Consider the following 25,117-nt stretch of genomic DNA (forward strand, 5'->3'; position numbering starts at 1 on the left):
GATATCAAAAGAGAAAAACCTTTGCAACATTGTCAAAATAGTAAAATTAAAAGCAGACTTTTTTCTTTGGTAGCTTCCAGGTTTCCCAGTGGTCCTGGGCACACATGGCACCGTGTTTCTACAATTTTATAAGTTTTACAAATTAGCATATTTAACAAATTTTGTCCAGTTAGACAAACAATTGATTTGGTAAACTATGTAATCTTTATAATGCAGTATTTGCTGAGGAAAAGTTAAGATCTTTGTTCAAAGATGCACAACAAATTTCTGACAGAGCCGGGGAGAACTCTCCCTTGTTCTAAATTCGAGCCACCATCTCTGACTTATTGTTTCTCCTGCCAATGCATTGATCATTTATTTGTTGGCTGCTTGCCAAGGCAAGGGTAGCTGATAAGCTAAACATGCAGAAAGAAACCTAACACAACCAAAAGAAAACAAGGTACTCTGGAGATTTGCAGCTCTCACTTAAAAGCAGGGCAGATAAGAGAATCATGGGGGTGGTGCCACCTCCTCAAATCTGAAGCTCCTGAAGTTTTTGCATATGTAGGTCTACAATTCCTCCTGTTGTTTCTCTGTCAGCTTTTAACCTCATAATCTGTGTCTTTGTTTCCACAAGCTTTTCTTTTTTGCATGAGCATTGCCTTTTATTTGAAATTGATGTGGCTACATGGGGGAGATTAAGCTCAGGATCTGGTCCTGAGAGCCGCTCCCTCACGTTGCCAAGTAACAAGAGAGGGAAGATGGTCTGTTCTTCAGGGAGGCCAGGAAAGGTTGAAGTGCTTGTGTGAAAAGATGATAGGTGAGAATTTGGATGTGCATGTTTTAAGGAAAAATAGCTAGCAAAACTTTATGCTAAGAATGTACAAGAAACTGACCTTAAAAATATAATATGAAATGTCTCCATTTGCTTTATTCTTGTGGCTTGTAGCCATTTGATCAAATCAGAGATGACCTTTGCTCTTAACCATATGCATACTCCCACTGAAATCCATGTCTTCAGCATCCATGTGTGTCATTTTGTAATGGTGATTCACCTAAGCTTCAGTGAGGAGAAACATCTTCCACATAACTGGAAACAAGAGGAAATGATTGTCTCAGAGAAATAGTGAACAAGCAAAGGGCTTTCACCATAAGAAAAAATTTGAAAAGAAGGTTTCTTGTGGTGTTTTGGAAGGAATTTTTATATGGACAGGTGGTGATAGGACAAGGGGAAATTATTTTAAAATAAGAGATTAAAATTAGATGTTAGGAAGAAATTCTTTATTCAGAGGGTGATGAGGCACTGGAACAGTTTGCTCAGAGATGTGGATGCCCATCCCTGAGCAACCTGTCCTAGTGGAAGGTGTCCCTGCCCATGGCTGAAGGGTTGAAACAAGATGATCTTTAAACTCCCTTCCGACCCAATGATTCCAGGATTTTGTGAATTTCTGTATTCCACATCACCTTTGAGTTTTCCCTGTTCATTTCTAGGGCTTAGGCCATTTTTTCCCAAATGTTTATTTCATACTACATGTTTTCACAATAATTTTGCATTTACTGTAATTAAGTCTTTATTGATTTGACACAAACCAACAACTGCATTTTATTCTGGAAGTCAGCTGAAAAATATATTTCATCTACTAAACACAGACAATACACTTGTGAGTGCAGCTGGCATGTAATAAACTCTATTATCATTTCTGTACCTCTTCAAACACAGTATCAACCACATACTGATATTTGCAGTCAGAGATTCTAATTGATAGGCTGCATATAAAGTCTTTGCAGTACAATGAACTAAACACCAGCTACACTTAGATGCATTTTAAATAGGGTTTCACATTAAGAGAATTCTTTGATGTGGAAATTATTTTTCATTTGAAATTCATCCTCTTAACCTTTTCTGAACAGCATAATATTTTATTGAAATAGGAGCATTACTGTAGTACAGAGATGCAGAGAGTCCAGGAACCTTCCCAAAACTACTGTGCATCAGTTATGGGACTGCTCATTTTCCTGAAATACTTATTTGGGCACATGGATGGCACACAATCATTATATCACTTAAAACCTATTTACAAATTGGTTCTCTGCAAAGCTATAAAATACCATCTATTTAGTCCATGCTGAATTTTGGATGCCCTGTTTTAATTTTCAAATTTGCTAAAATATAACATATTCATGCTATTATTTTCTGTTCATATTGTTTGCAAATACTTTCCTTCTTTTCCAGTTGTATTTATTCATTACAACAGCAAACCCACCAACATTTCAAGGCAATCTAGACAGGATGCCTGCACAGTACAATAAAAGGCAAATGACAGTAGGGAAATTGCTTTACTTGCAGGAGGAAAGGCTTCTGGATTCCAAGTTATTAACCTAACATTACTTATCGCCGTGAAAACAGTGGATGGAGAATTTCTCCCTCCTCCATATTCTTTTTGTCCCACCCTCATTTGCAGAGTGATTCTTCCCATTCAGGCTCTGTACCTGAATGTTTCTGCTAATAGAATAATCAGTTTCATAGACACTGTTCATTAAGTTAAATACTTATAAATATTTATAACACTTTGCATAATATACAGAGATAAAAAAGGAGAAAATTAATGGTGAACTCCTTTCTATGAGGTTTGTTTTTTTTCCCATTATCCATCTGGTAATGGGGAGGTTTAGAAGAAGTTGTCATAGTAACAGGGCAACATAACTTTTAGAAACCGCAACTACAACATTATAATAATGGAGTCATTTTCACAGCCTTGGATTTTCTATTCCAGGTTGTGCTTGAACTAAATCTCATGCTGGCGAGATGTACAGTGCATTGTGGGTTTGTTGTTTTGGCTTGTTTTGGTTGGTTGGGGTTTTCTTCCCCAAGGTCTTAAAGAGGTTCACAGAAAGTACAGAAAGAATGAGAACATGTGATTCATATCCCTGAAACAGGCCTTGCTGCTCTACAAACAACTCCTGCCTTGAGTACTGTGAATGTCACCAAGGCATCCTCCCCACTCCATGCTCAACACCTGTGTTCCTGAGTAGGAAACCACCTACACAGTGGGAAACACCAGGGAAAAGGATGTGTTTGAGTTCCCACCCCTCCTGGGGCCATAGATCCATACACGCAATTCTGCATTCATCCCTGAGAACGGCAGGTATTTAGAAGAAGAAGTAAAGTTAAAAGCTAAGCTAGTCCAGGCTCCTTGGAGAGTCAGGAAAGTAGTTACAGAAAATAAATTCTGGCTGTGTCTGTGCTGAGTCACCTGCAGATCTGCTGTTTCTCATCAGTGCTTTTACTGCTGGGAAGTAGAATTCTGAGGGGATCCTGACTGGGACATTTTAGGAAGCTCCTGGGTTAGGGGGAAGAACTCCAGAGTGCATTGGCTTCCTCTAAGAGCAGCTGCTTAAATCAGGAAAGAAAAGCTTTCCACTTTTTGTTGTTGTTGTTGTTGTATTTGCTTGCTTAATCAGAAGAATGTTGGGGAAAATATATCCTAAAAAAAAACCAGCCAACAGTAATAGGGGAAGAAGTCAGGCTGCATGGATGACGGTTTTGGGAGTTTAGATAGGAGGAGAAATCCTAACTCCTTCCTGCCTGGAATGTCTCTGGCTTTTGGGTGTGAAACAAAAGCACAGTCCCATCTGCAGTTCTGCTCCCTCTTTGCTGTGCCCAAGCTGTTGCTGCAGCTGGCTTTGCTTTTGGCTGCTGGTCTTGCAGCTTTGTCTGCAGTATTACCCATTACTATCAACCTCAACCTCCCATCCCAAACATTCTGCTGAAGTCCAACATCCCTCCTAGCATGGAAAAAGGAGCAGAGTTTTGTTCCAGCAACATTTCATATTTATCCATTAAAATTAATAAAATACTGGGAGTCAGAGCTTGTAACTGGGTAGATCTTGGTATTTAGGGGTCTGTGAGCTGGATAGAGGGAGAGAGGGAAGCTGAAATCACTTAGTGATTCTTTTCTTGTCTTTAATATTCTCAGCCTGTCCATGAGTTGAATCCTGTTATCCCAATATTCTTGTGCTGTTCTAGGCCTCTCTAAGTGATGAATTCCCAAGCTCCATGCAGCATCCGTGACACACAGTTACCTCACAGGGCTGAATACAAACTCCTAAGCAAGAAGTCTATATACAAACTGATAAATAAAAGGAATAAACCTCACTCATTCTGGGCTAAAGAGATGATAGAAAACTACTGTATCACAAATATAACTGTACACTGTGTCTAAGTTTTATTGTTGTTCTCAATATAAGATTAAACTGCTCAGCATTAATGGGATCCCTGTGGATTAAACTTCTCACAGACTTTTTAAGAACTTGATTCTAAAGAATTCAGATCAGAAGTGAATGCTAGTCACTAGGGAGGGCAAGCAACAAAATGATAGACTCCTTTTTAAAAATTGTTTGTCTACAATGCATATACCTCCTCTTTGCAGCCTGGTTTGTATTCACTGTGCAAGGCAACAAAGATGAAAATCATTCCTCATATATGCACTGAGTGAAATAAGAAGTATGAAGGTACAGAAGTCAACACATCCAACACGTATCACAAATACTAAACAGGGGCTAGAACAACCCTGGCAACTCCTGAGGCGTGCTTTTGAGTGCCTCAAATATATCCTGCATGTAGCAGTTCTTCCACAGGGAATACTGGACCTCTCCTGAATGAGCCACAGCGCCCAAATGCAGCAGGAAGCTGCAAATGCAACAGGAGCCTGGATACGGGCACTTCAAAGCTGGAACTCCTAGTTCAGTTTGCTGCCCTGATCAGGACATATCTGTGCATTCTTTAAATTATAAACAGATCAGCTTTCCAGGGAGGTCATAGTAAGGCCATAATTAGCTCATTAAGAAAATTGTTCCACTATCTGATCAGGCTTTTAGTTCAGTATTTCCATTAGCTCTTTTAATATCTAAATGGAAAGGATAAGATTATCAGCTAGTATCAATCAGGGAAGTGCTGCCTACAGTCAACAAAAGTATGGAGAATTACAAATAAATTAGGGTCTGGCCTGTTAGGTGTACCCTTTTCTTACATTTTTGCCCTCCCTGTGTGTTTATTTTATTGGAAATTTTTTTTTTAATATTCAGTCTGTCATGCAGGAAAAACGTTGAAGAAGGATATATTCATGCTGTAGTTAAGGACACTCTACTATGGTGGGAGAGAAACATAATTAGACAATAAAAAGACAATGAGGACCCAAGTAAGGATGAGAAGAACCGAATTTTGGTTTGAAATTGTTGAATTTTAATGTTGAATTGAAATGTTGAATTTTACATGCTGAGATCACAGAATCATAGAATCACAGAATGGTTTGGGTTGGAAGGAACCTAAAAGATCATCTCATTCCAAGCCCCTGTAATGAGCCAGGAGCACTCTCCACTAGACCAGGTTGCTCCAAGTCCCATCCAACCCGGCCTTGGACAATTCCAGGATGGAGGAAGCATCTACAGCTTCTCTGGGCAACCCTCACAGTAAAGAATTTCTTAGTGAGTTCTAATCTAATTCAAAGGCTTTGATTTCTACCTCTACTTTATGCTACTCAAGAGGCAGGACCCTGCCTTGATTCCACTGTGCGACTCTAAACCATCTTATTTTTTTTTTATTCATCAGATAATAAGTTAGAGCTTGATTTAGAGATAAATTATAGACTCCCTCTGATTTTAATGAATGCCAATGTCCCCAGAGGATTTATGCTGCAGCTGTGTGCACTATTTTCCCAGCCACTTAGGTAGTGAGCCAGGAAATGTGGGATGTCATCTACTGGGGCATTTAGATAGTGAGAAGATTTAAATATTTGTGTGGATCAGGACTTTATTGTTTGTACCATAGATTTAATCCTAAATAGCATAATACAAAAAACCTAGAAAAATTATATTTTTGTCTACTTTATAGGTATGAAGTGGAAGACAGAGGAAAATATAGGAATGATCCTAGTGAATAAAACCAAAGGTTCATTCATTCCACTACCTTGTTTCTCACAATTACTAGTAAGATTAATTCAAGGCTGAGACACTTAGAATGAAATATCTAAACCCAAGTAGATTCAATTCATAGGTTCTAGGTGACCTGCATGGACATGTCACAGGATCTATTGGGCTGCTGTGTCCTCCTGAAGGATCGATAGAAGGCAGCCAGTACTCACAGGACATCTGAGACAGCACTAACCTGTGTTTACATGATTGAATTACATCCTCCAGAATTTAAGGAGCTGTTTATCTCATCCAGTGGAGTGCCTATGATGTGGGAGCTGAATTCCTCTCCACATTTCAGTGATGACTGGACTGGTGCTGCAAATGGTGAAAGTCAAAAATGTCAGCACTTACATCTTAAGTGTCTTCCTTTGCAAGCCCAGTCCCATTCTGGAGAATATTTAAAAAAAAAAAAAAAAAAAAGAAAGTTTATATCCAGGGATATTCTAAACAAAATTCGCCCTCAGTGAGGACTCACAGATTTTGGCAATCTGGAGGCTTGGGTTTTCCAAAACAGATGTTGAATCCAAATATTCATGCCTAATAGGTCCTGAAGGACCTTCTTTCCTGGTATTTTGCTATTCTTTTTCAAACATTAATCTATATTTTTGGCCTCTGTACCATTCTGTGTCAATTATTCCTACATTTTTAGCATTAATTTATTTAAAACCTGCTGTTTGTTAATGCCTTTGGGCACTCATCTGTATAAATGAATTAATATTTCCCTATTCATTTTCTTTCATGTTGTTCACAGTTTTCACAGTTTTATAAACTTCTTCTTAGGTCTCTCTCTTTTTTTTTTTTTTTATACTGAGGCATTCTAATTCATTTAATTTCTTATCTTGAAAAGCACCATATACCTCCAGCCATTTTATTACCTTTTTTGTGTCTTGTTTAGACTACCCTGGTAAACAAATAATATGGCCATGGTGAATATGGATGGCATGTAAAACATGCATAAGTCATTGTCTGAATTCCTGAGAGGTTTGTCTTTCATGTAGGGGATCTGTGCCAGCTCAGTAAAGAGTTTAGGGGCCAGATGCCTCCAAATCCATCACTGTAGATGAGTCCCCTTTTATTCCTGGCCCTGAACAACTGATTTAGACCATGGAGAGGATGGAGCAGGCATTCATAAATCCTCACTGCTTCCCTGACAATGTGGCCAGAGCTACATTCTTTTCTCACTTATAATACTTGAAAGCAAGAACAAACAAAACCCAAACCAAATCAGACAAAACCCAAAGAAAGCAGAGTATTAAAGGTGCATGGACTTCTGGAGAGGCTTTTCAAATAGATTAAAAAAGGGTTAAGGAAAATGTCCCACTGGCTCTGTTGGCCAGGAGAAGTGCTCCGTGTGCCAGAGAATCTCGGAGCACATGTACCCATGGCACAAAAGTAAGAAGCAAATAATCAATTGTGTGCTTTATCAGCATGGTATTCAATTAAATTTCAATTAAGGAGGAAAATAATGCAGCAGTCATTATCTAAGCTGTGGCCAGGTCCTTACACCAAATGTCAAGATACCCTTGTCAATTTGCAAGCAGTTCAGATAAGGATTAAAATTCTCCAAACTGCACAGGAGGCCACTGTGAGCATTCCTAATGGTCTCTCTCTCTTAGCCTTGGAAACACTTCCAGTTTCTTGTTTATGAAAGTTAATGCTTCCTTTTTGAAAGATAATTCAATAAAATCTTTTTGAATAGAAATTTAAAAAGAAAAAAGTAAGAATAAGATATTGTCAGGAATATGTGATTGCTAAACCAGAATAATTCTGTCTTCAGCATGCTAAAAATCACATTATTTCTCAATGGAAATTGTTTTGAGAGATAAGAAGATGTCAGCTTGATGGCAAGCACCCCCAATCCAACATCCACACTTTATTTACCACTTCAACAACCAAGCTCTAAAGAAGCAATTTATCTCCATTCCTTGGTTTGCCTTCCTATGCCTGCATAAGGCATAAGAAAAAGACAAACAGCTGATTAAGTGATGTTATTCTGTTATTCAGGATTAGAACTAAGAGATTCCTGAATTTCAGGTGCAGATAACTGACCTGTACCTCTCAAGGCAGAATGTTGTTTACAAAAGGACCATTTTGACTAATATTGTCTTCCTTAGTGACCACAGCAGTCCCATCACGGCAATAGAGGATGAAAACTGACTTCCATTTAGGACAAACAGAATGTAGAATCATGGAGACATTATGTGCTATGTTATGTCTCAAAAATAAACAGATAAGAGATGTTCCAGTCATAAGAGAAATAAAGAACATAAATATATCAGATTTTTATCCCAGTCCCCATAGATGGAGTCTGTTTGGCTTCCCATCAGGTAGCACAGCTTCTGTCCTTTGGCAGCTTTGACCTCTCACATTCCTCTGTCTGAAGTACCACAGCTTGTGGCAGCCACTGGAGTGCATAAATGTGAGCTTCCATTGCCTGTACCTCTTCCTCAATTGTAATGTATTTTAAAATCCACTTCGTCCTACTTTTTCAAACCCCTCCTGTAAAAAAAATGTAGGAAGCAAACCTGAGTCAAGTGTGCTTTTTGAGTTGCAGCATGCTTTCATTCCTGTATTGAGAGCTGTGCCTGTGCACACGAAAAAAATTGCTCTGTTACATGTGTTTTTCTTGACTATGTTGTTTTTTTGAATCATTCCCCTGTTGAGATAGCACAGTAACTTGGATTTTTGTGTTACGTTTTTTCCTTGCATGTCCTTTGTACTCAGACTAGATACACATTTCTCTTTCTCTTGTTCTTACTTTTCATGGCTGTCACTACCTTTTCACTTGCTAAGGGACATCTCTCTTCCCAGCTGGATTATCTTTTCTTTCATCACTTTCCTTGTGTGATTACAACCCAGTGATGCCTTTGGCATATTGTCCTGTGTCAGCACACCAGGATATATTAGAGGCTGGTGAATAGACAGAATTTAAGCTCAGGATTATAAGTGTGTTTTGATATGTGTCATTTCTCTCTTCCAAGTGGATAATGATTTATTGATTTATGGTTTGTATTCACTACAAAATCAGGACCTTTTTTGTACCTGCAGGTAAAAGCTATAGGATACCTACTGAGCTCTGGAGGCCTTGCTGCCAAATTTGAACCTCTCCCCATTTTATTCAGGACTAGAAAGGGTGCTGTGTCTCACTGAAGATACAGAAATAAATCTAGAGAGATTCACATCCTTCAGGGATAGTTTGTTCTGTAGTTTTGGGGAGCACCATTACTCTAAACTAAGCACAGAGGCCAAAGCAGTTATTACATCACATGGTGTAGTAGGAATCCCACTTGGAGGAGTGAGGATTTTCCCTACAGAACACAGACATTGCTGCTGGCAGTGCAGGCAGACTCCCTGGTGAGCTGCCTTTCCAGTGCACTACAGATGGGGATGTATTTGTTTTTAATTATTATTTTGCTCCAGCTTGTGTCACAATGCAGAATACAAATTGGTGCTGACTAACACCACCTGGGAGGCAAATCAAGCTAAAATAATAGAATATAAATACAATCAAACCTATAGTTCAAATCTATATATGGAAATAATTTTTTGGCAGAATAAAAAAAAGTAAGTTCCACCTTTTTTTAATGTGACATGATATTTTATTTCAGAATTTATTCTGTGGAACAACTCAAGCTATTTGAAGAATATCTGGAAAAATAACTTTTTTCTTAAATCAATTTTTATTGTGTTTGGAAACAAAGAACAAAGCCAGAGATTTGCACAGATATGTAAAAGTTTTCTTTTGGGCCTGGGAAATACCAATGGAGAGCTGTGCGAGAGACACCAAAGCTAGAGAGAGAACATGGCTTCTTTCCTCCCTGGAAAGCATCTGCCTTGTTCAAAACAAGGATTTTCCCCTAAAAATAGCCATATGGGATCAGATCATCTCTCCAATAGCTCAGGACCTTGTCTGTGACCATGCTCCATAGTGGATACTTAAAACTGACTGAAAAACCAGAATAAATGTAGTACTACTTTTTCAGAACACATTCCCAAGATTCAGATACCTTCATCTCAGGCATTTTGTGACCCAGAAGAGCTGTCTCAACCAGAGACAGATTTTTCTTGCATTGATGATTCCATGAACTTCTTAAATGTCTGTGACTTTTTCGTATCACCAAAGTTCTGTGACAAGAAATTGCACCAGATGACAAAAAATGATGTTACCTTTTTCATTTTCAGCCGCTCAGTTTCCCATCTCCCTACACAAACCTGCCTTACTGAAAATTTTTTCATTTTTCCATTGACACAACAGACTGAGCCTCAGAAACAATGTACAAAATCAGCCATGTGGAACAACAGCATTTTCCTCATCGTTGCTTCCACCCCACTCGATATAATTTTTGAGTCTTATGAGCCATGAGTTAAGTAGAATTAGATGAGTGTGAACACGAGGATGTTTGTAGAGCCTAAGTGGGAGAAGAGAAGGTGAACTGGTGATACAGAAGGGAAGAAAGAAGAGTGAGAGGATGTTGTGGTTTCACTCCAGCCAGCAGTCAAGCCCCTCACAGTCTCTCACTCACTTCTCCACCAGTGGGGCTGGGGAGAGAATTAGGGTAAAAGGTAGAAAACTTGTGGGTTGAGATAAAGAGAGCTTAATAGGGAAAGCAAAAGCCATGCACACAGGCAAAAAACCCCAAGGAATTAATTCATTGCTTCCTGTGGACAGGCAGATGTTCATTCATCTCCAGGAGAGTGGGGCTCCAGCCCATGAAAGACTGACTTGAGAAGACAAACACCACGTCTCCAAATGTCCCCTCTTTCCTCCTTCTTCCATGGCCACAGGGTGTGTGATATCCCCTTGTTCAGCTGGGCTCACCTGTCCTGGCTGTGTCTCCTCCACCCTCCCAGGCATTCCCAGCCCTCCCCAGCCTGGCTGCAGGAAAACAGGAAAGGCCTTGGATCTGTGGGATCCTGCTCAGAAATAACAAAAACATCTCTGGATCAGCAACCCTGTGTTCAGCACAAACCCAGAACACAGCCCAACACCAGCTGCTGGGAAGGAAATAAACTCACCCCAGCCAAAACCAGCATGCAGGGGAAGAAAAAAATAATGAAACCTAGAAAACACGTTTGACACAGAGGAGAGTTGGGCCAAAAATCAAGCCCTGAACTCCTTGAACTTTGCCTGCATGTATTGTCAAGCACATGTCACCAGACTTGGTGGTTCAGGCTCCTGTTTTTCACTGTTCCCTCCAACATTTGGCACAAAAATTATTGCCACCTTCCAAGGATCCTGGTGGAATTTTCTAATGCCAGTTGTTCTGGATGCTGCCACTGCAGGGCAGGTGTCAGTGCTTAATTTGTAATCAGGCAGTTAATTGTGACTTGCTTGGCTTTGCTCTGCAGGACAGCACGGCAGCTCAGAGCAGCTCCTGTAAACCTTGTTCCCTGTCTAAACATTTGGCCCCTCACGGCTGCTGCAGGGAAGAAACAACAGCACAAGGCAAGTTGGGAGAGGAGGTGTAAACACCGCTCTCTGTCTCTTCCTTAGACAGCAATAACAGAACTTCAGGACTTTCAGTACCTCTGACAACCACAGCCACCCACGAGGGACCAGACTCATCCCCCTGGGTCCGGCCCCACACATTGAAAACATTTTCTTTGTGTGCAATATAAACCAGTGCTTTCTCATCCTTCTCAAGGTATTTTTTTGTGCAATTACAGAAAGCTAAACCAACGCACAAGTGGGAGAGGTTTTGTGAACTGGGGGTTCCTTGTGGCAATAATTAGCCAACAAGCAGAATTTCTTGGGTGGTCTCTGCCCCTGATGGTCACTAGTGTGAGTACATAATGAGATGTGACTGTCACAGGCCTAAGGCAAACATCTGAAACAAAAAAACAGACTGCAATGACCAGCTGGAATCATAACCTACAAACTTATATTTAATGTCTTTCCATTTTTTTATCATGTGGGAATGTGGGGGTTTTTTATGATCTTGCCTTTTTTAAACAGGACATAGTATATTGTTTTTAATTGACTTGATATCCCCCACAGACACAGAAAGACCCCAGTCACTAACCCTGAAAACATTTTTCAAGAATAACATTCAGAAACATATGTTAGAAATTGAGACATACTCTGAAGGAAGCAAGTGAGAGAAAAAGAGTTCAGAAAATAGAAGCAGATCATAGTAGTACTGTAGTAACACGCTTCATTTTTAATTTACTCATTTATGTGTGATTTTTTAAAAAAAATGATGTTGAGAGATTCCATAGCAAACCAAAAGAAGAGAATGCTGTTAACAGCTGCTGAGTCCCAAGTATTTTTGGAGGTCAGGTGGTCATTTAGTTATTTTAACATAAGTTTAGAGATACAGCTTAGCATGATAAAAACACAGGAGGATCTTACACTTTGTGACTCTTGCAAGATCTTTCCCTACTTAAAATTATCATGTGGTATTCGTACTTGTCCATGCACATGAATTATTCGCACTGTGGATTTGTCCCTTCTGCCCTTTCAGCCTCCTTTCAGTCATGGAGATGAGTGACCTAGAACTTCACCTCACTGTCACCCCTGTGTTCCTGTTGTAGAGTTCTAGAGAGCCAAAAACAGTTTCACACTTCATGGAAAGGGAGGAAAGGAGGCTAGAAATAATTGAAATTGTGTGTATAATTAGCCATGTGTGCTCTTTTGTTGAGACTATGGAAGAAGTTAAACCCAAAATTATTCTGCATTTCCTGTATCTTGGCGTGGTTGTCTACATGACTGTGATCATCTTGATTTTCCTGAATAATTTTTGAAGTGATGTGTGGAATCTTCTCCATGTCTTCCTTCTAAAGGGTGAGGAGAGATTTTTGGCTGTAAATCCAAACCAGTGCTTTATTCACTGTTTTTGTACATGCACTGATTTATATGGACTTGATGAGTGGAGGAAAAGCTTTTTTAGACACAGAAAGGATAGGATAAAGAGAATATAGAAATAGGATAAATGTAGGATCAATAGGATAAATATAGGATATAGGATAGAAGGTAGAAAGGGATATACATGCAGCTTCCTACCCTCCTGTTTAACAGTGATATGTGAACCATCTGAAAGTGGAGAGCTCAGCTTGAGGCCCAGAGAGTGTTTCTTAAAATCCAGAGATTCAGCAGGAACATTCCATATGACATTTCTCTTTCTTCTCCATCTTTCCCTCCCCTGCCACCCAGACTGGCCATTATCTGTCTCCTCAGGCAATATAACAAGCCAAGTGCCATGAGGACAAAAGCCTTCGAACCTTAAAGCCTGCGATTTGCCTGAGGAAGAGAGAATGAGCAGAAAAGGTCAGACACAGGAGTAATGTCCTGGTCCTGCTTTGGCTTTAGCAAGCTCCCAGGCAATTATAATATATTGCCAAGCACAAAGGTGCCTTAGGACCCAGCCCTCAGAGGCTGAGTGCTTTGGGCACAGCCTTCCCTTTTCCAGGGCTTTCAAAGGCTGGCAGCAAAACTCAGGTCAAGTAGAAGAAATCACGCTGCAGAAATATTTCTCACCTGGATAAATCATTCTTTTCTTCCTGTCTGACTTTTTTTGCAATGAAACAGTCTCACAGCACTTTTCCCATCTATGCTATGGAAATCTCTTTTGACCTTGCTGAGTGGCCTGGCCATCCATCATGTCAGGGCTGGGCTGCCTGCGAGGGGAGCATGGGGACTGTCACCTCACCTCCCTGCCTCAGTGACTTCAAAACCAGAGCAGAGCCCAGCCTCAGCTCTCCCCATGACAGATACATTCCCTTCTCTGCTAGTCCTTAGGCTTTTCCCATCACCTTCTCCTGATTTGTTTCTCATGGTTCAGTGGAAAAGTGAAAGTAAGCATACACACAAGGTCTTATTTACCTTTAGGTGAATATCTGTAACATCAATCTTGGTAGCAAAGGAAATCTCAATTCTGCCACCTCTGTCTTTTCCCTGTCCTGTTAAACCACATATTCCCATTTCAGGGCTAAATAGAGGCTGGTTTGCCACTTCCTACAAACTTTGCCCCACCAGAATATTTCACATCAACTTCAGCTGTCAGGAATGGGTACAACTATAACAACAAGGAATGGGTAACAAGATGATGATTTAATCCAGCATCTGTTGAAGTCTATGGTCACTTTTCCTGTAGAATAAGACTTAAATCCTTATTCCTGAGAGCAGCTTTGACACTTAATCCTTGGAGGGAAAAAAAGAAAGGGAGTGAGTCAAATACAATAAAACTCTGACATTTTAGTATTTGAAGGACACATCAACATGAATGGAAAAGCTCTGCCTGACCTATGCAGTGGCTTTCCAAGGAAACTGTGAGGAGAAGGTAAGTAGGATCAATCCATCCTTTTGGAAAGTTCAACCTGAGGCTGAAAAGAAGGGAGAAATGTAGTTCAAGTTTCAGAGAAGATACAGCAAAGGCTAGGGTGACCCAATAGTCACTTTTCTCCTAATGTGGTCATAATAGTTGTAATTTTTTTTTTGGTTTTTTTTTTGTTGCAATGAGTAAAGAACTCATCTTCTGACCCTGTAGAATGGCTCTTTAGCCTACCTGTTTCAGGTAACACTCTCATTATACCCATGGCCTACACAAAATCTGCAGCTTGTACTGTAGATGGCTTCACACAAATACTTGCTGCAGGATGTTCTCAGCGCAAAAAGCCATCAAAAAAGAAAAAAAAAGTTTTTCACATTAGAACAAATAAAAGCTGTCTTATAAGTCACTGCTAACACAGGCTGTGAATGTTCCTCACCCCCCTAACCTTTAGTTCTGTTCAGTGTGCGAGGTCAGATCCCTTTGTGCCTGCTGAGAGCCTCTGAGTTTGGCAGAATTTTGCATGAATGCAGATGTCCACAAAAAGGGAGTTTGTTGGCAGGATCAGGACCTTTTGAATAATTCTAAAATGACAACACAGCTGGAATGAAGAGCTTGACACGTGTTCTGTGTCTATGGGTGGTCACTGGTAGGTTTTGGTTTTACACAGAAAACAAAAACATCTGAGGTCATTCTTGCCATCCCTCTCACTACACAATGCGATGTTATCCTTGCTCAAAACCAGTAGATATCCTAATATTTTACCTTAAAACCCTGGACTCTAGAGTCATGGTAACACACAAGCTTTTCTGCCTTTTCTGCCTATAACTACTTCTGTAAATAGATAGCCAGATGACTTCTAGATTTCAAACCTTCTAGGAAAAACAAAACCCATGAATACTAAAGATTGAAAAACACAGAAAATATAAGGAGCTTCCTGCTTTCTAAAAACTACGTCAATAAATATTGTCCTTCCAAGTTTCTGCTGCTTCTTTTTAATATTGAAATATTGAAACTAAGCTGATAACCTGTGAACAGCTCAGGTGAGCAGGAAGAGAACTGGCCTTGACTGATGGGAGAGTGCACCAATCTCTCAAAGCTGGCATTTAGAGAAGAATTAATCTTGTTTAATAAAAATTATATTTATATTTATACTATAAAATATATATTTGATCCCTCTCCATGGCAGGGGGTTTGGAATTAGATGATCTTTAAGGCCCCTTCCAAACCAAACCATTCAGTGACTCTACAATTTGATTTTTGTGATTATATAAAAGTAGGATGTCTGCTCAAAGACAATAATTTAAATCCTTATCTCAATTATTTTAGACTTTTATATCAGTTAGGTTGAGCTGCCTTCTGCAGATGTGTGCTGCTGTCTTTTGACTACAGCCTGTGTTTAAACAAGTTAAATGCACTCTCATTTGTGTGGATAAATGGCTTCCATCCACAGGCTATGACTACACCACAGAGTGACATAAAAATAATAAGCTGCCTTCAAACAAATGGGTTTTATCAGTATCATTTTAACTAATTGCACTTCCTGGAAAAGTAAAAAAGTAAAAGATTCTGGCCTCTTCATGGAAGATAAAGTTTTTGAATGATTTATATTGGTGTCTCTACTGCTCTTTAATATATGATATTTTCTTTCAGGACAGGAAAAAAGGAGAGGTAGCTGACCTCTCCTGTGACATAACCAAAGGAAAATGTATCTGGCTCAGAGAAGTATTTAATGGGGCTGTGAACTCTTAGATGCAGGGATCAACTTCTTGTTTTGCATTTGTGCTGTGTGTGAAATAATGTATTCTTAATCTATGACTGATTCCAAACAGTATTATAGTAACAAGGTCAGAATGTGTCCCTCCCTATAAAAAATAATTTAGTATATCTATTTAGTTTATCTATTCAGAAATGAGACATTGAATAGATAAACATGTCAGGTTTGTTGCCATCTCCAGTGCTGGGTATATGGAATCAGGGAAGTAATTTATCTCTATCTTAGTTTTGAATTTATATCATTTTTTTCTACTGGAGATTGACTTCAGCTGTCTGCTAGAAAAAAAATAGGATGCAAATCTCATCCAGAGAATTTTAAAATTAGGAAGAAACAACCTAATAAGAAGAATTTATTATATGTGGCTTCCTACAGTGTTCCTGAAGACTTTTCAAAAAATCACAATTAAAACAAGGCCCCAGCCAAGTGCCAGAAACCTCTTTTGTGTTTGTCCACCCTCAAAAGTGACTCATCTCCCAGCCCAGGAGTGTGTGCTGAAACACAACTCCTCCATTATTCAGATTATAGCAGCTGAACGTTCAGCTTTGCTAACAAAAGAGGTGGCAAATGTCTCTCCCTTTCCCATTAAAATCTTCTGCAATTGCCTCAGTGTGTGTGAGTAGATATAACAAGCAGATTGCAGAAATTAATTAATTATGAGAGTTAACTTTTCACTTTCACCTTTCGCTGAACCTCTTTTGTTCCTTAGCCCTGCCTTTTGTAAAACTGAAGTTAGTTCCAAGGGTGTGTGGCTTTTAACTCGACTGTGTCCTGTGTTTAGCTGCTACAGCACACCAAGCATGTGGAACATATTAACAAGGAGTTTTTAATGAATCCCAGGGATTAAAACACCCTCAAAAACAATACTTCAGTATGTGAGTACTTATATTCACTGCAGCAACAAAACCACTGAAAAAAAAAAAGAAAGGCAAATATTTCCCTATTACATTTTAAACAATCTTTAACCACAGCCATTCGCTGACAGGGAAATTTGGATAATGGGTGCTTTCTGCAAGGCTGTGAGTGAATTATTTCAGACTTTTGGATGATTTGCTAGAAAGACGTGTTAAAATGCTGGTAATTTGAACACCAGCAAGCAGTTTGCCTGCTCCTCGAAACTTTTTTAATAAATGCCATCACCTATTCTGTATTGCCCTTGGCTTCTCACACTTGTGTCAGAAGGAAATGAGAGATTTTTAACACAGCCAACAACTTCAGTGCAAAGTGGAGAGGGGCAGAATTTCCCTCAGGTCTTAATCCCAGTAAAGGTTCAGGGCACTGCGTGGTTGTAATCAGTCACTTGTCCTTCTGAATTACTTTATTCAAAACCATGGACAGCTCTGTAATGTCTTCTTTTTCTACCACCAGATGAATATTATGTGGCAAGAAAACTAAATTAGAAAAGGGGCAATAAGGAAAATAAGGACAGAATTTCTAGCCAGAATTTCTGCTTGCAGGCCTTGCTGCTGACTTTAATCAGTATATATTTAAATTACCAGCTTTACTTCCCTATGGCCGTGTCTCGACTGTTTTAAGAGTTAGATGAGCTGATGTTTGCAAAGAAATTTCCTTGTGGAGAACACTGACATTTTCATGGAGTATTGGAGGCTGAAGATGAATTGCTGTCCTGAAATTGCTACTTCCCTTCTCCCAACCCCCAGGTTTCAATCAGTCCTACTGACTGCAGCACCACCCCACCCTGGCTGAGGCACCATCTCCCTCTCCTGGTTCCTTGCTGATGGAGGAACTGGGTGACACACTTGAGGCTTTTAAGGCAAAAGAATGAACTGATGCTTTCAGACACAGTAGTTAAAACCCCTTTTCTGCTGCTAATGATCTGTCTGGGAGACAGTAAATTATGTCTGCATTTCAGCCAGAGCCATTTTAAGGTGAAATGGAAATCCCTAAACTAGGAATAGTTGTAATCACCAAAGTCTGAAAAAACTTTTTACATTTTAGGAAGGTTCTTTCAAGGCTTTGTCAGAGCCATGTAAAAATTTGGACAGGAACAGAAGTGCCAAGATCTTTTCATATTTGAATTTAGAATAATTTTTACATCCCTGAATCCACAGAGAATTTGAAAAAGATACTAATGGACAAGTCAGCTTTCAAAAAAGGATAAAATCTAAACTGTCTTGTACAGCCATAGGAGTGTTCAGCTCTAGGCTGCAGAGTGAGAAGTCTAGGATCCAGTAAGCACAAAATAGTATAAAAGTTTTATGCCAGCAGGTTGATCTGTGTTTATTTCTGTGCATCCATATACATACACACATTCCTGTGTATTTACTACATCTGAACTTTGAGACAGTTGATGAGTCAGCATCTGAAGATGGTTGAAAATTATCTTTCCTGATCAGGTTAAAGCTCCAATTGTCCTTCTGTTCTCTGTCAATAAGTGATAGAAAATGTCTGTATAACAGCAAGGTCAGAAAGACATAAAATGGTAACATTTTTCTGGTTAGAGAAGTCTAGAATGAGAAATTGTCTCTTTTATGGTTCTGGATACTGGAGGTATTTGACTTCTGACTAAGCCAAGCAGCAATCCTGCAACCATCTGGAATTTCTCCACATTACCAGACTTTGTGGCAGCAGAAAACACCCTGAAAAACAAAGAAAACAAAAATATCTCCCCATTTTCTGGTTTCTTTTTTGGTCACCAAGAAAGGGCTGATTATGAACAGGCTCCAGAGGCCAGTCCCAGTTAGTATATATGCATTTATATAGAATGGATATTATGGGAGCTTACTAGGATGAGCTAAAATAAACTGTGATCTGCTTTTGGAAGATGTGCATAAAAAAACTGATAAAGGATTTAAATATAATTTTCCTACAGTCTGGTGTAGCTGTCCTCTGACTGTGTAGGAAACATTTGCCTTCCCACTTTGGTGAACTTAATTAATTTTTTTTTTGCCTAAACCATTTAGAAAATTCAGTTTAAAATTTGAAGATAACTGTGAGTTAGTCAGAACTGCAATATCAGAAAGAAAATTGTTTAAATAATCTTGGCCACCTCTCCAGCAGATTTTGCAGTTCAGGTGATTTTGTAGATTAATTTACTGCTTCAGACTTTGCAATTTTCCCCAAAGATCTTCAACACTGACAGAGTTTTTATGACCACAGTCACTTCAGATTTAGGATATAGTCCAGCATCTATTAATTCAGTGGAAAAACTGCCTTTCATTCAGAAAACACTGACTCAGAAGCCTATTTGCACTTATTTGTAACTACAAACTCTTGCAGTTTGTATCTTTCTGAACCTGTAACTGCAAAAGATATAAATTAATGTCCACCCAATTAAAGTATGCCAGTAGAATTAAAGAAGTAAGAACACCATCTGAAAAGGGCATTTGTGGCATGTTTTTTGCAGTTTCACCTTTGTTGCCAAAGGTCTGCAATTACATGAATTAAGGTGACTCCAAGCTCCTTGCCAGGCTGCAGACACAGGATAACTGCACCCATCCGTCAGGCTGCTGACTGCAGCCAGATACAGATGAAGCAAGGAAGACTGGGTGTTTAACAAATTACATTGCTTATTTAATTTATATAGCCTTGACCTTAACTGCCTCCAGAAAGCAGCTTCTGTTCCTACCCCAGGCAGGGATTTGTTTCTTCCAGCAGGTTCCCATGCAGTGCTGCCACCCCAGCCTTAATTCCAAGGGGATTTTCGAGTGGAATCAACAACATCCTCTTGGGATGACACTTGATTCACAGCTGGGAGTGGCATAAAGAAGGCTGACCTGTACAGAAGGTTGAGATTATACCCATGTTATCTGCCAGTCCTTTTCACTATGATAAAGAGGGCATAAACCTCGTATTTTAGAGAGAGAAACCCTCCCACCCCCTCTGAGCTCCTCCTCAGAGGTGGCTGCTACCACTGAATCTTCCTCAACTGCTGCTGCAGTGGCATTCAGCTCTCAGCTAACCAGAAAATATAGTTTTGTAAATAATTATAATGTCTACAGTTTGAATGCTTTTCTTAAAATAAAATCAAATGTGTTTTGTTGGTTGTTTTTCTTACAAATAATTTGAGTTTGTAGAGCTGTTTAGCACTTAAGAGCTGCCAAAGAGAAAACAATTTTTGTTCTGAGTACTCAAAGACATGATCTTGAGCAGGAATTTTCTCTCTTCAAAATGCTAATTAAACGAAACAATGAATTTTGATAAATAAGTGCATCTACAAGCTCCTGGCCTCAGGGAAGTGTCACCACAGTATTTATTGTTTGCAAGAAAGTGTATCTCACATAAACACTTTCCCCTATTAAAGATAGAAAGCTTGTATTTCAAATTAAAGCAGCTGTGAGGGGCTGTTTGTGTGTGTTTGTGTGTGAGAGTGTTTTTCAGATGAGGTCTGGAAATAGATAGAGATTCAATTAAATGGAAAAAGACAAGGAGATGGATGCTGTGAGAGGAGGATGTGCAGTATAACTTGGTTGGAATTGGGAAACCCAAAAGTCTGGAGAGGTTGCCTCCCCAGCTGTGCCTCCATGAGTGTCTTTTACATTTGCAGTTTTCAGGGCAGTTGCAGCGGTAAGTGAGATCAGATATTTACTGGAAGTGGTTCATAAAGGCGTTTAGAAATTGTCTGTGTCTGTCTTGTAATTTCAGAATTATTTCTTTCTCCAAAGGTAAGACCCATGTTTGCTAATGTGGAGGTTTTTGTTTGAAATCTGGCATATTGGGCACATCTGCAGCCATAGAATACAGCACAGAAACAGCAGGATAAAAACCTCCCTGCATGGAACCAGAAAGACTTAAACCTCATATAACAAAGTTAGTTTAACTTAATTAGTTTAACTAAGATATTTAACTTGATTAAACAAAATTAAATGTTTTCAGATTTTAATCGATGGACTTGATTTTGCTAGATTTTATTGTGATGGAGGTAGGGAACCCCAAGGAACTGTACAACCAGTGCCATTAAACGAGTTCCTTCAGGTTGATGTGACACCAGGCAGCAGCACAAAGAACACTGAGAGCCATAAAGCAATTGCATGTTTAGTTATTTATCTTCAAGTAAACACCCTGGTTTTGTTTCACAGAATCACAGAATCATTTAGGTTGGAAAAGGACCTCCTGAGTGAGTCATCCCATCTATCACAGTCATCCAGTCCCAGAAATTCAATAAAAATATAAGATTTAGCACCTTAAAATGAGCTGGTGCTTCTACATTTTTCTATTCCCTCATAAGAAGCAGGTTAATATTTATTCAGAACTTTTCTATACAACTTGCATTAATATTCATTAGCATTTGCATTACTTTATCCTTTGTACTAACAGTAGGGAATATATTTTGTATATATACATATATATTTAAGTAGAAAAAGAGAAATCCTTTAAGAGATGTAGAAAAAAATCATTGTTGTTATTTTCATTAAAATATTTTCTCATTCCCTTCCTGATCTATCATTATCACCTTTTAATAAGACTGTACACTGTATTTTATTGCAGCCATAAAGACCTACATGTAGCAATTTTTATGTTATTTGTGAGAAGAGGAGGAAGTATCAAGGGAATCTTGTGGTTTCTAAGGCACAAACTTCTTTTGGACTTCCCTGATGGCTCACAGACTCGAGAGGGAAAATGAATATGTCGGTGTTGCTCGGTGTGACAAAGGACAGATTCCTCACGGTGCTGTAGAGAAATGCTGTCACCACTCTGGGAATAAATTGCCATGATTTAAACTGAGCAAAGCAGGACTCTCCAAACCTTAATGGAGAGTGTGTGGGTTTGATGTAGGACCCACATGCAGAGCTGACACAGCCTGACCTCTCTTGCCACAACAGCAGTGGGCTTTGATTGCACCCTGCACGCTCCAGAGTATTTTTCTCCCTGTCCTGCTCCCTGCCAGATTTGGACGCCAGAGATGCTGAATGTCACCACATATTTTAGCTCCTGACAGCGGACTAAGGACAGAAATGTGAAAAGGGGATGTAAAACCTGCATTAAAGTATTTCCATGAGTGGGAAAGAAAGTAGAGGCTTGGTTAGAGGAAAGGGAGTGTTTGTCTCACTGGGGCTGGGTGAGGTCCAGCATTTGTGACTGCAGAGCACTGAGGACAGATGGGTGCCCAGTGACCCATCCCAGAGAGTGCTGGTCCCCATCCAGCCTCATGGACAGGTATCTGTGTGCAGCTGGTGCTGAATGGCATCTTTGGACAGCCTGGACAGAGGAGCTGAGGTCTGAGCCACCTGCAGAGACTGAGCTGTCCTGTTACCCTGCTTCAACAAGGCTGAAATAAACTGGCAAGAAAACCTCCCCTTATGCTGCCTAAATATGAATTTTGTGCCTCGTGTTTCCAATTCCTTCCCAGGATAATAGACCCTTCAGAAAATATGATGACTTTTATATTTTTGCAAAAGCTTCACAGACGTTTCAGCAATGTTTATATGTATATTTATTAAAGAAGCAGCTCTGAGGGACCCAGAGTTACAACTGGTTGGGTTTTATAATTAACTCTCAATTCTACTTTGTATATTGCAAAAAGAAAATCCTGCATATCATTCTCCATAGAGAAAAAAAAGCAGATTCCCCCCAACCCCTAAAAAACCACACAAAGTAGTGTGGAGTAGTTATAAAGTATTTTCATGTACTTTACCTTAAATCTCCTGTTATGAAGGAAACTGTATTAATGGAGAAATTTTGCATTAAAAGTCAGACTGGTTTTGACACAAACAAAATCAGTACTGAAGCAACACAGATTATTATCTGAGTGATGAGTAGAAGATGAGTAGCAGCCAGAATAGATTTGTCATGAGCAAATCATGTCAAACCAATCTAAACTCCCTCTGTGACAAGCCAACAGACTTCGTGGATGGAGGGGAGCAGTGGATATCGTGAATCTTGGCTTTAGGAAAGCTTTTGATGTGGTCTCAGATGGAGCTCTCATAAGCAGCCAAGGTCCAGCTAAAACTAACAGGTACAAAACAAAAAGGTAAAGAAGAGTAACTGCAGCTGTGGTGCAGATACTGATGGGAAGAGACACTGAAGGAGGTTCTGCAGTGATCTCTTCCAGGTCAGTCTCTGCCAGTGTTTTTATTGAATGAGTATTTTTATTGAATAGTGTCAGTGTTAAATTGAATGAGCCAGACACAGGAAATATATTTTGGAAGACAGGCTTAGAATTCAAATTCTTAGAGATGCAAACAGATAAAAATGAAATTCAATTAATTTCATGGGGACAAATGTAATATTTTGCATGCAGGTGGGAGTAATTAGCTTCACAGACAGAAATCAGGGAAAAATCAGCAATTCTTCTGCAGTCAGCCTTGGGATTATGGCTGATCACAAGGGGAAAGGAAGGCAAGGAAGATGTGATGTTGCAGGTACCTTTCCTTTTAACTCAGCAGCAACTCACAGGGTTTTAGCTGAACTTGTCTTTGTACAGGACACTCCTGGAGACAGGAGGAGCAATTAGAGTCTGTAGATCAGTGGAAAATCTGATCCGGGGAAAAAAGCTGATAGAAAAGGACTAAACATGTTTTTTTAGTGTGAAGAGATTATGGAGAGAGCAGCTTTTAATTAAAAAAAAAAGCTGCTCTTTAATGAATTCTTCATGGATATAAACTGTAGCAAAACAGATGGATTTAGATTAGAGGAATATATTTGTAGCAGTGTGGAGAGGCTGCATATTTTTTATTGATTCTTCTGGGTGGTATCATGGTTGTCTTTGTGCACTTTGACTTTTGTTGGCCTTCAGCTCATGAGTGGTTCAACAGCAGGTTGGGACACCCAGCTGGAGATCCCAGCAAGAGATTTCACAGCTTGGTTTTTGTACAAAGCATATGGATGAACCAGACTTACCTGTAAACTGCATTTCTGCAGCAAAATTCACCCTCCTGTAACTCAGAGCACCACTCAAGTCAGCATGGCTATGCTCATGTATTTTAGGCTCATTCCAGGTGATTTAGGCTCCTTACAGGTATTCCAGTAATCAGTTCCTTCTTTTTACTGTAGAACTAATGCATATTAATGCTTTTTATTAATGTGTGGTCTTAAAGCAGGCACTACTCACATGTACATTTTGCTTCAAGAGCAGAATCAGCCAGATCAGGGAGCTACACATAGGGACAAAGGCAAAAAAGATGGTCAAATAAGTGAAAATAGAGTGAGAAATCATTGAAATTTTTGAATGAGGTTGAGACAGTAAAACAGAACGGTTTAAATAGAGCTGTGACTTTAAGAAGGGTATGTGAAAATATACATAACTAATGCAAATCTAGGCAGCAGTGATCTGCCAGGCTAATCTTGTTCTCACCTCTTACTTGCACTCACATGTCACATCCTACCTTAAACTAGGCTAATTTTACCTGGTGAATTCCCAAACTGGTCTCACGAAGGTCGGCCAGGTTTGGGAAGTTTTGGAGTCCTGCAGTGAATGTGACATGTGAACACACACCTGAATTGAAACCTCTTCAGCTGTGGGATAGCTAATCTCACACTTCTGCACAGCATTTAATATATTCTGTTCACAGAAGAAGAGGGATGTGCTTTTAATGAAGCACAAATGTCAAAAATCCAACACTGAAATACTGTCTTAGATGTTGCTGAAAGCGTAAGAAATACTGGTGACACAACCATGTTAAATTGTGTTCACCTTTTCTTACATTATTTATACCAAATAATAATGAAAGGATTATGAAAGGTATGAAGCTACTGCTGATTTTTCTCTCTGACAGAAAAACAACCAACCCCAAACCCACATTACAGCTAACCACTGCAGTCAGAATGGGTGAATAGTGCCAGAGAGCTGGGGAAGGGGAGGTCAGATGTTACTTCATTGCTTGACTAAAGGAGCTTTCAGGCCACTTTTCAGCTTTTAGGCATCTAAATGCAATGTCTGCATTAAAATATAATCACTAAAATTTACAAATGTAGTTGCTGTACCTGCAAGCCATGGTCAGTGAGGAGATACTGGTGCATTTTTGTTTTGGAGCCTTTTGGAGATCATGATATAACAAATGAGTAGTCAGAGATAAAACAGTGATGCTTTAACTCAGATGTGAGTTATCCACTGTGGATTCTGAGTTGAAGTTTATCTCTCTACCTAGATCCCTTCCTTCCTCCCTACCTGAGCTGTGTGGTGCTTGTTTGCCTACTGGGCTTAAACCACATCACATCTAAGTCCAAG

The sequence above is a fragment of the Pseudopodoces humilis genome, chromosome 6 (assembly GCF_049639895.1).
Source record: "Pseudopodoces humilis isolate 2021_Gansu_Grassland_sample_001 chromosome 6, ASM4963989v1, whole genome shotgun sequence".
NCBI lineage: Eukaryota > Metazoa > Chordata > Aves > Passeriformes > Paridae > Pseudopodoces > Pseudopodoces humilis.